Here is a 13325-nt window from a genome sequence, read left to right as displayed (position 1 = left end):
TCAAATTTTCAAATTCCCTCCCATTGGACTATTCAGGTTGGAGACTAGGTGATCATCTGTCTGTTCAGGATATTTGTGTCTAGGGTTAGAATACTAGAACGAGCACCAGATTGTGAATCAGGAGAGGTGTACAATGTTCTCCTGGTTCTGCTCATTTCATTTGGCATCAATTCATGTAAGTCTTTCCAGGTTTTTCTGAAATCTGCCTGCTCGTTGTTTCTTATAGCACAGTAGTATTCCATTACATTCATATACTACAACTTGTTTAGCCATTCCCCAATTGATGGGCATCCCCTCAATTTCCAGTTCTTTGCCATCTAGCTGTGTATTCCTTTTGTTTGTTTGTGTTTTTTTGGTTTGAGGCAATTAGGGTTAAGTGACTTGCCCAGGGTCACACAGCTAGTAAGTGTCAAGTATCTGAGGCCAGATTTGAACTCAGGTACTCCTGAATCCAGGGTCGGTGCTTTATCCACTGCACCATCTAGCTGCCCCAAGCTGTGCATTCTTAAACAAGTTGAATAACCCCTAAACTTCATTTTGCTCATTTGTAAGATACAACTAGAAGGGAGCAGCTAGGTGGTGCGGTGGATAAAGCCCTCGTTGCTCTGCAAAAAGAAAAAAAAGAAAAAACAAACTGTAATACAACTAGAAGATCCCTTATCTTTGTCCTTTAAGCATGGGGCATAACTCCTCTCTTCCAGGTTTCTCTTTTGTTGTCTTTAATTTTATATTGAGTGCCTTGGCAATTTTGTCTGTTCCCATGGCTTCAGTTATTCCCTCTATGCAGATGATTACCACATTTCTTCTCCTAACTTGCTTCCAAAGTTCTATTTCTACATCTTGTATTTTAATGGACATTTCACCTGGCTGGCCTGCTGATTTATCAAATGAAGCATTTCCCTAACTGAATTCATCACTTTCCCACTAAAATGTGCCTTTCCCACTTCTTGATTGTTGGTGCCACTGGGCTTCTAGTCACCTGTTCTCAGAAACTCTGCCATTTGTGACCCCTTCCTCACTCTTCAGATTGAAGCAGTAGCCAAAATCTTTCTATCCTGTCTTACCAATATATCTTGACTAAGTCTTCTCTCTATTTCTGCTATTACCACCCATGTTCAGATACTTGTTACTTTCCACCTGGTCTTTTGTAATAGCCTCCTAACCAGTTTCCAGGTCTCTAAACTCTTACTTTTCCAATCTAGCTTTGCTACCTCTACCAAAATACTTTTCTTAGTGAACAGATCAGATCAAGTCATTTCCCTGTTTTAAAATTAAAAACAGGGAAACTTTTAGTGCTTTTTCATTCCCCAGTGAATAAAATATAAACTCCTTATTCTGGCATTCAGGGCCTTCAATGATCTGGCTTCAACCAACCTGCCTTCAGTTTAATAATAAATATATTTATTAAGCACATGCTACATATGAGGCACTATACTAGGTGAAGGGTATCCAGAGGCAAATAAACAAACCCATGCTTGCCCTCAAGAGCTTAAATTCTTAACTTTCCAGGTTTCCCATTATTCCCCTTGATGTACTATTAGCCAAATGTGCTACTAGCTGTTTGGTTTCCTACCCTGTCCTTCCTCTGATTTTATGCACAACATCCCCCATAGCTAAAATGAGCTCTTTATACTATCTCTGTTGTCTTCCTTCAAGTTTTAAGTGATACCTTCCGTATAAAGTCATCCCTGATCCCTCCCTCTTGGAATTTCTCTAGCTACTATTGAACTAATGCCCTTACAACATTCCAGCCATCAATTGTTACTTACATATGTAATGTGGGAATATAGGATCATGGATTTTAGATGCCATCTGGCTCAACTCCATCATTTTACAGATGAGAAAACTGAGGCCCCAAAAGGAAAAGCAACTTGCATAAGATTAGACTGGTAGTAAGAGGTAGGGCCAGGATTAAGAGCTAGACCCTCTGATTTCAGATCCATCAGTCTTTTTTCTATACCATGATTCCATCCCAGTAAACTGTATTTTTCATCTTTCCATCCCTAGTGCCTAACAAGGGGCCTTAAGGAGAGGCATCTTTATTGAATGAAATTGAATTAAATTCTCTCTCACTGTTTAATACTCCATGCCTCTGTAGAGAGATACATGCTTTGGAAAAAAAAGACTAGAATGGTTAACCTTGCAGGACCTTTTCCTTTCAAGGTTAAAATTCTATGCTTCTTTGAATAGATCATTTAGTTGACGCATTGGGTTTGTGATAATGATAATACCTTCCATTTACGGAGTACTCTGCAATTTATGAAGTGCCTTTTACACACATTATCTCATTTGTATAGGAAGAAAATAGTGGGAAATGAGACTGGAAAGGGAAGATTTTGACCAAACTATAGAAAACCTTGAGTATCAGGCTGTGGAGTTCGGACAAGAAACCATAGGGAGTATAGGGAACTGTTGGAGGTTGATAAACTAAGCAGTAGTGTGATGAATAAGAAAAGCATTGGGATCCCCAAGCTTCCAAACCTCCCAAGAGTCTAGAATCTCTGTTCTATGTACTGCAAGACCTTGGATGAGGTACTTCCCCTCTCTAAATCACAGTTTCCCTTTACACCAAATGAAGGGTGTACACTAGATGACTTCAAAGGTCCCCTTCTAGTTCCGAAATCCCGTGATCCTAGTTTTCTCAATTTTAAGATGATGGGGTGCCTGTGGAGTCCCCCTCCCAGCATTTGCTGTTTCAGGGCAGAATTTCTAGGCTTTTAAGTGTAAAGATTTACCTGATTGCTTTCTAAGGCTTTGGGGGCTGTGTATACCAAGGGAGGATATGAAATTACCTCCTCAGTATTCTTGATAAAAAATATAGACCCTGGTCAAAGTGACTTGTGTGTTGCCTAGCATCAGGATCCATGGAACTTAAGATTGCTTCTAGCCGTGAGATTCTACAGTTCCCGGTTCTAGGTTTTTGTGGTGGTTGTCATTGAAGGGAGAGGAGGTAGAGAGGAGAGGGTGGGAGGAGGGAGGGAAGCAGACAGAGATGGGGCAGTTCTTTTCCCGTGTGATGTTTGTGGTTTAAAACCTCCATTTCCTGAAGAGTAATAGGAAGCTGGCGTAGGAGAAGATCAGCTGTGGTTTGGAGGGCTCATTGCTCATAGGTTTGTGCAGTCGGGGCTTCTGGTTGGAGGCTGTCTTCTGGCATAGCTGTGTTCCAGACACTGTTTCAAGTTGAAAATCAACAGTCCATGCGGTGGGCCCGGAGTGGAATTCTCATTCTATCCGGTTACTCAGCGTTCTGTAGCAGATGGTCTTTCTGCTCCATGAGGATTTTCTGTAGAATGAGGCATGTGTTTCCGACAGCTGATCTGTCCCTGGAGAGCCAAGAAAATGAAACCATTTGAAAAGCGATGCTGGCGTCTCTCCCTTCCCTGCAACTGAGATTATGGAAAAGGCATCTTTTATAATAAGCAGCTTTGCTTGGCCCGTAGGAAGGAGATGAGAGGCTGTATGCAGAGTGGGTAATTTTGGTTTTCCTGATGAAAGGCATTGTCATTATTTCCAACCTCATGCACACTTCAGCATTCCCTTTAATCTCCTGTATCAAAGTGTTGCTCTGATTTTTGCATGCAAGCATGTGTGAGCACAATATCTAATAAATTGTATTTGTTCCCGGTATTAAAGGATGCAAAAGCTGGTGGTAACGGCAATGTCGGGTTGCCTGTGCGGTATGCAAAGAAGGGGCAGAAGTGCCGATGCAGCATCCATTTGATGAATGCCTGGCAGAGATCACTTTGAGCAGTACCCTGGATGATTTTTACCATAGGAGGGAATGCTGTGGGGACTTGGAGGAAAGATCATGGGCTTTAGGAGTCAGCACACCCAGGCTTAAATCCTGGCTTTGACATTTCCTAGCTAGGTTAGCCTTCTGACTTAATTCTGAGACTCACAGTTTAACTCTCTGTAAGTAGGGACAGTGAGATTTGCACCACCTAATTTACATGCATCTTGTCACAATGATGCTGTGAGTGGGGGATCGTGATGTAGTGGCTGGAGTCGGGAAGCACTGGGTTCAGATTTTACTTCTGACAGTAACAGGCCCTGTGACCATGGGCAAGTCATTTAACTTCTTTGCCAGCCTCCTCACGTGCATAATGGACACGATGATGGGATACTTAGCAGAATTGCTGTGGAAACCAAATGAGATGATATGTAAAGTGCTTTGGAAATCATAGAGTGCTCTGTAAATATATTTTTTAAAGTCTTTTTAATAAGCTGTGGTTTGGGGCAGCTAGCTAGTTGGCTCAGTGAATAAAGCACCGGTCCTGGATTCAGGAGGACATGAGTTCAAATCCGACCTCTTGACACTTACTAGCTGTGTGACCCTGGGCAAGTCACAAACCCAATTGCTTCACAAAAATAAAAGAAAGAAAGAAAAAAGCTGTGTTTTAAGCAGATGTGAGCTGCTGTTACTATTCTAACACCATGATCAAGTACACAGATATATTCATTCAATGATACCACTAGTTTTAGAATCAGGAGACCAGGGTTTAAATCCCTTTCCACCCATCCCAACCCCCCTCTCCAAATACATGGATGATCCTTACTTGTCCCTTCAGACCTTGTATATCTTTCACAACCAAATTCCTGTCTACATTCTTTCCTCCATTCTCTCTACTCTAACTCATCTGCTCCCCCCCTGCATTGTCTTCTGACCTCATCTCTTAACTGAAAATGATTTCTCCAAAGTTACTGGTGATCTTTTCATGGCCAAATCTGATAACCTTTTCTTAGGTTTCACAGCTTTTAACCTTTGTGCTTCTTTTGATTCTACTGCCCACCCTCTAGGCGTTACCCCCTACCCCCAGCCCTCTCTCCCTGTATGTCCTCCCTGAGGTTTTGTGACACTGCTGGCTCCTGGTTCTTCTACTGCTTCTCATTCTCCCTTACTTTAATATTCATCCTTTGGGTCCTGCTGCCTAACTGAGGATATACCCTAGGCTTTTCACCTCTTTCTATGCTATCTCTTTTGTTGACCTCTTCTGGTCTCAGGGGCTTGATTATCATCTCTATGCAAATGATTCTAACTGATGTCCTGATCCAGATCCTGGTAAGAGGCTCTAGACTAATCTCAGAGGGGGAGACCTGGGAAGACCAGAAGAGATTAGAATGTTAGCATTGGAAAGGACTTTAGAAAGTTAAGTGTTTCTTTTGAAATTATATTATTTTTAAAGTCTGAGACGAGGGAGGTCTCTTCCACCATGTGGAAGACATTCAGGTAATAGTGCCATTTCCTTTTCCAAATTCCAGTGCCTGGGAAGTTATTTACTTAGATACCTTGTGTCAGTTTGCGTGGATTCCTGTAAAGTGGTCCTAGGAGAGTAATCATTTTTCTTCCTCTGTTTTTTTTTTTCTTTTGTTAAACTGCTTATGTAAATTCCTACATAAGTGGTCATAAGACAGAGCAAGTACTATGAATGCTTCCAGTTTAAAGTCTTAGGAAACCCCCTCAAGATTCTGTTCTCTTCAAGGCAAATGTTAAAAATGGAGGGGGGGAGATACCTGTTTTAATATATTGAGAATAGAATATTAAAAGTGCTCATTGGGATTATAGATTTAAAGATGGATGAAATGCTACAGATCAGGGGTTTCTTTTGTGTTGTGGGACCCCTTGGAGGTCTGGGAGAGCCTAGGACTCCTTCTCAAAAATGTTTTTTTAAATGCATAAAATAAAATTAATAGGATCACAAAGAAAACCAATTATATTGAAATAGTTATCAGAATATTTTTTGAAAACCAGTTTATGTACCCCACGCCAAGAACTTCTGCCTCTGATGATCTATTTAGTTCAATTTCATCATTTCACAAAAGAGGGTTAGGGAAATGAATTGACTTGGTAGTGTAGCTTGTGTGGCAGAGCCAGGTACCAAACATGGATGGGTGGGTATTCTGGCTTCAGATGCAGGGCAGTTGAGTTCTGAAGACAGAACTAAGAGCAGTATATTGAATGCTATTTACATTTTAGTGATGATCTATGAGCCCCAGAAGCCTGCCTGGTGATGAGCCTCTAGTAATTTAACTGGGCTAGCCTTTGAATAACAATACTTCACTTGGGACTTAAACTTTAAAAGTCTTTCCTGCTTTGCAAGAAACAGCAGTTAATGGTTAGGCAGAGATATGGATGTATATGTGTTTGTGTGTGTGTGTGTATGTTTCATGTTATTAATATAAAGGAAATAAACATTTTTTAAGGTCTGGGGATACAAGCAAGAATAAACACACACACACACACATATATATATATAACAGGATGCCTTTTCAACCCAAAGATTTTATAATGTACCATATTCTATGAGATAAATGTACATTAAAAAGCACAAAGCTTAGGATATTTTAACTGGTTGCCCTTCTTACTATTTCTCATACTTTTTCTGGCTAATGGGTCAGAATGTTTGGAGAATTCTCAAGATTCCTTTCTTTTTTTTCCGCTCCTGTACTAGCCTATCTTGAAAGAAAACCTGGGTAGAAATTGGGGACTGTAAAATGTGGTTGAATGATCTGTATTTTCAACTTAGATTATCAACTCCAGCATAGCTAGACCCGTGTCTTTGAAATCTTTCTCTGCGCATTGAAATCCAGAATGGGGCCTAGTTAGTTTTTCAAAGAGTTCAAGATGATGTTGTAGAAGGATCTTGATAAGCAGCTTCCTGGCTTCTCAGTGTCAGTTTAGATGGGGACTCCCCTACCTAACCTGGTGAAAATAGAACGGATGGGAACTCTGGGAGTGAATAGGAAAAGAGTATTGGAGAGAGCTAGTGCCTAGTCCAAGAAATAATTTGATTAATTAACGGTTTAGTTATTTTTTGTTTTGTTTTTGTGAGGCAGTTGGGGTTAAGTGACTTGCCCAGGGTCACACAGCTAGTAAGTGTTAAGTGTCTGAGGCTGGATTTGAACTCAGGTCCTACTGAATCCAGGGCCAGTGCTCTATCTACTGCGCCACCTAGCTGCCCAGTTTAGTTATATTCAAACCTATTCAGACCTGAAATTCATGAAATTCATAGAATCCCAGAGCTGGGAGGGAACTCCTGTGGAATTCATGGAATCACCGAGCTGGAGGCACCTTATCAGAAAAATGAACTGGTCATACTAGACTTTAGAAAGTCATTCCTCCTTTCTGGACCTTGGTTTCCTCATCCTGTAAAATTAGAGTATTTTATTAGATGACTTTTAAGGTTCATTTAACTTTTAATTTCATAAACCTTTACTTAAGAATCTTTGTCCGTTGGACATTATGGTAGGTGCTAAGGGGGCTGGGCTAAACTTTAGGTCTTTTGACCTTACTTCTTCCTTTCACTGATTTAAAAACAAACAAACAAACTGCAACCCAAAAAGTGAAAGTGACTGCCCTCAAGGTCACTCTAGACAAGACTCCAGATTATAAATTAACTAAATGAAGTCATGATCAGTACGCCATGGGAGGTAAACAGCTAGGTGTTCTGGTGTATACAGTGTTCCACATGGAGTCAAGAAGACCTCAGTTCAAATCGTGTCTCTAACATTTACCACTGTATCACCCTGAATACATCACTTAACCTCTCTCAGCCAAAGTTTCCTCATCAATGGAATAGGGTGATTGTGGGAATCAAATTAACTCATGTACCTAAAATGCTTTGCAAACCTTAAAAGTGCTCTACAAATGCTGCTGCTGTTGGTGGTTGTTATTGTTGTTGTTGAATTGGGAAGAACACTGATTATAGGGGTTAGAAGACTAGGGTTTCAGATCCAGCTCTAACATTTATTAGCTGTGCTAACAATTCTGGGGCAGGTCACTTCAGGGCTTTCTTTTAGAGCCCTTTACCATTGGGCTCCTTCCTATCTTTCCTGTCTTCTCCGTAACTCTGATGTTCTTGCTATTGTTCCTTGCTTGCAATAATCTCCTGAGCCCTTGCTTTTTTCACTAACTTCCCCAAACCTAGAATGTTCCTCACGTCCTGGCCTCTCTATCTCCTCTTCAAAGCTCAGCTCCAGTCCCACCCTCTGAGGGAGGCTTTTCCCTGTCCCTTTCTTCCCCGGGGCTAGTGCCTTCCCCCTGACGTTACCTACCTTTTACCCAGCATATCTTGTATGTATGTGCATATTTGTTGACTTGTCTCCTCCCATTAGAATGACAGCTCCCTGAGGGGAGGAAGCATTAAAAAAAAAATCCCTTATGCTTGATTAGTTGTAAGCACTTAAAAGAATGCTTGCTCACTGATTGGAGCCTGTTTTAATTCCCTCATGGGGATGTTGTAAGGAAAGTTCTTTGTAAATCTTGAATTCTATTGCAGTGTGAGTTATTGATCACTGATCTAGAGCTGGGGGGAATCTCAGGCCATCTTTTCAATTCAATAAACGTGTATTAAGGGGCTGTCTAGGTGTCGCAGTGGATAAAACACTGGCCTTGGATTCGGGAAGACCTGAGTTCAAATCCAGAGTCAGACACTTGACACTTACTAGCTGTGTGACCCTGGGCAAGTCAGTTAACCCTCATTGTCCTACAAAACAAAACCAAAAAAACCCAAAATAAACATGTATTAAGTTCCTACTATATGTCAAGTTGGGGCGGCTAGGTCATTCAGTGAATAGAGCACAGGCCTATATTTAGGAAGACCTGAGTTCAAGTGTGACCCTGTTTGCCTCAGTTTCCTCATCTGTAAAATGAGCTAGAGAAGGATCTTTGACAAGAAAACCCCAAATGGGGTGATGAAGAGATTGATCTACAGTTCTCTCATGAAGAGTCAGATGTAACTGAAAAAGACTGCTATGTGCTGAGGATACAAAAAGAGGAAAAAGATAGTTCTTGCCCCCAAGGAGCCTACTGTCTAATGGAGAACATAACATGTATGTGCAAAGCAAGCTATATAGTAGGAAATAACTAACTGCAGGAAAGCACTGGAATTAAAGAGGGTCTTAAAAGGAAGGCTCCCTGTGAAAGATAGGGTTTTAGTGGGGACTTAAAGAACATCAGGGAGGTCAGTAGTTGCAGTAGAGGAAGGAGAATGTTCTAGGCATGGAGGACAGCCAGAGAAAATGCCCAGAGCTGAGAGATGAAGTTTCTCTTTTATGGACCCAAAGAGCCCAGTGTCACTGGAAGGAAAATTACTTATAGCGGGGTAAGTTATAAGAAGACTGGAAAGGTAAGAAGGGGCTAGGGCATTGAAGGACTATGAATGCCAGACAGATCATTTTGTATTTGCTCTTGGAGGCGGTAGTCACTGGGGTGGGGTTTGGGGTAGGTGACACAATCAGACCTGCATTTGAGGAAAAATCAGTTTAGTAGTTGACATCTCACCCAGTTCTCTACAGCTTTACAGATGATGAAACAGGACCATGGAGGTTAAATGACTTATGCAAGATCAGACAGGTATTACAGTATTAGAGACAGGATTTGAACCCAGTTCTTTGGATTCTAAAGTCAGTGTTCTTTCCACTGCATATGTTACAGGTCCAGGATTGTGTCTCTTATGCCACTTTTTGCGTGCAAGTCATCTTTAGTAATAGGTTCTGTGAGATGCGGATGACTTGAGTGTCCTCTTGCCATCAATCAGCCTTTAGGGTAGACCTTCCATGGCGTGTGTGAGGAAGAGATGGAAGAGGTATGTAGCTTGAGAGGATAGCTTGGAGCTGCGATTTGCCCTGGTGCTTGGAATGGCCACATTAGTAAGCTCAGGGATACACTGAGGTCTCAGTGTATTATCATTTTGAATATTACTGGCAGAGATTCACAGCTGCCCAGTCTTCTCCTTCTAGCCCGAGAAGTATGTGGAAATACTCATTTTATATGGCATTTTGTTAAGCATTTTTTTTAAGTATAATTTTTTTTCTCACTGGTCTTAGTGCCTAGGGAAGAAAAGACTTAAACATTGGAGCAGATCTTTCCTAACTAAGGTAAGGTTTAAAAATGACAAAGGTAAACACAGAACAAAACAAAAGAGAAAAGGGTCGAGATGGATGTGCTGGGCCCTGGCAGGGGCCTCCCGTGCTCCTTGTACTCCCCCTGCCTTTAATAACCAGCTGTCACCTCTGGATTTCTCTGGGTCAGACCTTTGCAAGTACAGATTGAAAATTAAACAAACAGCGGTTGCTTTATAAATATTTAACTCCCACTGTTTAGGACTTACTCAGCACAAGAGACAAAATAAAGAGTTCACAACTGTCTACATGAGCAGCCCTCTTCTGATGTCGGGTCCCCAAGGCAGGATTTCTGGTCCATGGCACAGTAACAGTTCTGAAGCCTTCTTTGCCGTGGGGTGGTATTACTCTCGTCTGTTTTGGCGTTTGTATCTTGGGGGTGTCTGTGGAGCTATTTATAGATAGCTCTGTCTATACACTGGTTTACATTTATATATACTTGAGGTCTTGCAAAGGGGACCAGAAAAGTCTATTTTCCTCTCCTTCTGTCTTTTAACCATTTGAGAATCTTAGGCAATTTTCCTTTCTCTCCACCCGCCCCCCCCCCCCCATCTTGATAGGTCCTAACACTAGGAGAAAGTAGGTGATCTAAGAATGCTCTGGTGCTATGGAATTTAAATGACTCTACATCATCCTTAGAGAAAATAGTACTGATTAGTGATAATACTAGTAGTGATGACCAAGGAATCTTTGGCAAACTATAGCCTGGAGACCAACCCAGCCTGGTGCCATTTTTTTCCCCCATATAGTACAAGCTAAGAATGGTTTTTACATTTTAAATTTGATTTTAAGAATTTAAAATTTATTTAAATTTTTGAAAATTTATTTAAATTAATTTTTTAAAAACCATTCTTAGCTTGAGGACGATACAGTTAAAGGCAGTGGGGTCAGAGTTGGCCTACAGGCTATAGTCTTCTGACCCCTGTTCTAAGAGTACAGCTAACAAGGGGTCATCCCCATCTTTGCTTGAATGCCTCCCATAAGAGGGAAATTCACCACCTCCTCACTCTCACTCCCCCCAACCCAGTCACAATCATCAGGTCTTATCAACACTACGTTCCTTACATTTCTCACATATGTCCCTTCCTCTCCTGGCACTGCCACCACCCTGGTATAGGCCCTTATCAACTCATGCCTGGATTATTGAAATAGCTTTCTGGTTTGCCTCCAGCCTCAAGTTTCTCCCCACTGCAATTCATCTTCCACTCAACTGTTAAAGTGATCTTCCTTAAGGGCAGGTCTGACCATATCACTCCTCTGTTCAGTAAACTTCATTGGCTCCCTATTACCTCCAAGACCAACTATAAAATCCTGTTTGGTTTTTAAAGCCTTTTCTACTTTCCCAGTCTTCTGCTCCTTACTCTGCTCCATGTAATCTGTGGTTCAGTGATATTACCCTCCTTGGAGATCTCATACAAGATGCTCAAATCTCCTGACTCCTGCCATCGTCACTGTCTGTCCTCCATATCTGAGATTTTCTGCCTCCTGACTTCCTGCAGATTTCAGCCATCTTAATGCTAACACCTCCCCTCTGTTGGTTAACACCATTTATGTAGGTGATAGAGCTCCAGGTCTGGAGTTAAGACCTGAGTTCAAATCTGCCCTCAGACACTTATTGACTCTCTGATTCTGGGCAAGTCTCTTAATATAGGGATAATAATAGTACCTGCCTCACCACATTGTTGTGAGCCTCAAATGAAATAATCACTGTAAAGCCCTCAGCACAATGCCTGGCACATACATAGTAAGTACTATCTAAATGTTAGTTGTTGTTATAGAGAGCTTGTTTGTACATAGGTTTTTTTGTTTTTTATATTCTTCCCCATTAGGTTGTGAGCTATACAAGGGTAGGGACTATTTTTTGCCTTTCTTAATACAGGGCCTAGCACATAGTAGGTGCATAATCAATGCTTGTTGACTCCTTCCAGATGCAGTCAATTCCACTTTTGGATAACTATAATCGATAAAATTTTCCTGGCAACAAACTTAATTTTCCATGTTTACCAATAATGGTGGAATTATAAACACAGCATATTGCAGAATAAATGAAGAATATATGACATGTATATAATTTTATGTGACATTAAGTTTTTTCATCCTTATTTCATTTGATTCTGTGAGCAACCCTTTGAAGTGAGTAGGGCAGGTATTATTATTGTTTCCATTATATTGATAAGAAAATTATAGATAGTTGAGTTGTTTAACTAGTCACTTGGCTAGTAAGTGATAAGACTGGTGGAGGAAGGTTAGCTGAGGCATAATGGCAAAGTCTAGGAGAGTGGACACAGCTACCAAAGTTATTTTTCCCAAAAAAGCATATCACCTCTCTTCCCATTCCCCTTTTCCCCCAATAAATTCTCTTGTCTCCCACTTAGCTGTAGGGTCAGATATGAATTCAGTTAAACATTTAAAGTTCTTCAAAACTTAGCCCCTTGTTATTTTTGTAGTCTTTTAACATATTATTCTCATCTGAGCACTCTCTGGTCCAGTCATATTGGCTTACTTTCTGTTCCCCATGCATGACTGTCCATCTTCTGGCTCAGTGTCCTTGTACTATCTGTCTCCAGTTGCTTACTGAGCATTTATTTTGTATATATGGATTTATATATGTTGCCTCCTTGCTCCTCCATGGAATGAAAGCCCTTGGAGGCCAGAGACAATAAAAAAATACTATCTTCCCTTAGCAAAGGGCATAATAAATATTTCATTATTGATCAATTTCACTTATGTGCCCCAAGCAACTCTTGAAGACTAAGTTGCTCTGTATTATTAGAGGGAGTTTTTAACAACAATAACAAAAATGCAGATCTTTGGGCTCTAAAACTAGTATACTTTTCTTTGCTCTGCCCAGAGTAACCTTTCCTTCCCTCTACCCCTCCTCTTCCACTTCACTCCTTAAGTAGGTTATAAACAAAATCTCTTTGAATTGTTGATTTTGCTAATACTTACTAAGTTCTCTCTTCCATTTTGGGGTGTATTTCAGGGTTTTATTTAATTTTATTTAATATCATTTTCAGTCTTTTGATGGAAGGCATCAGTAACAAATTTGGAATCGGGATATGTATGGATTGGAAGCCCGCCTTTGCCAGTTATCCTGTATATGGCCTTGGTCAAATTACTCAGCCTTTTGGAAGTTTGGTTTCCTCATCACAGTGCCTGGCACATTGTAAGTACTGATCAGATGCTTGTAGATTGATTCTAGCCCTGGCTTTCATTCATTCTTCCCAGCAGGTGGTTTCTTTTCCCCTTTTTGGGTCCTTCTTGAAAGTGGCCATCTTTCACTTATACCCTACCAAAATACACCCGAGTTATACAGCTTTATCCCTTTTAAAAAGTCAAATGAGAGGCAGCTAGGTGGCTCAGTGGATAAAGCACTGGCCCTAGATTCAGGAGGACCTGAGTTCAAATGTGACCTCAGATACTTG

At 40.9% G+C, this 13325-nt stretch overlaps 1 long non-coding RNA gene across 1 annotated transcript in view; it reads left to right on the top strand.

Moving 5' to 3' along the window:
- Positions 1–13325, top strand: part of LOC122734426 — a 178032-nt gene that overhangs the window by 120217 nt on the left and 44490 nt on the right. The window contains exon 3 of the long non-coding RNA XR_006354062.1: positions 12918–13066. This is a non-coding gene — a long non-coding RNA (uncharacterized LOC122734426). The remainder of the gene's footprint in view (positions 1–12917; positions 13067–13325) is intronic.

Source organism: Dromiciops gliroides, chromosome 1 (assembly GCF_019393635.1).
Source record: "Dromiciops gliroides isolate mDroGli1 chromosome 1, mDroGli1.pri, whole genome shotgun sequence".
NCBI classification, from domain to species: Eukaryota; Metazoa; Chordata; class Mammalia; order Microbiotheria; family Microbiotheriidae; genus Dromiciops; species Dromiciops gliroides.
Note: the sequence above shows the minus strand (reverse complement) of the source record. Positions and strands in the feature narration are given on the sequence as shown.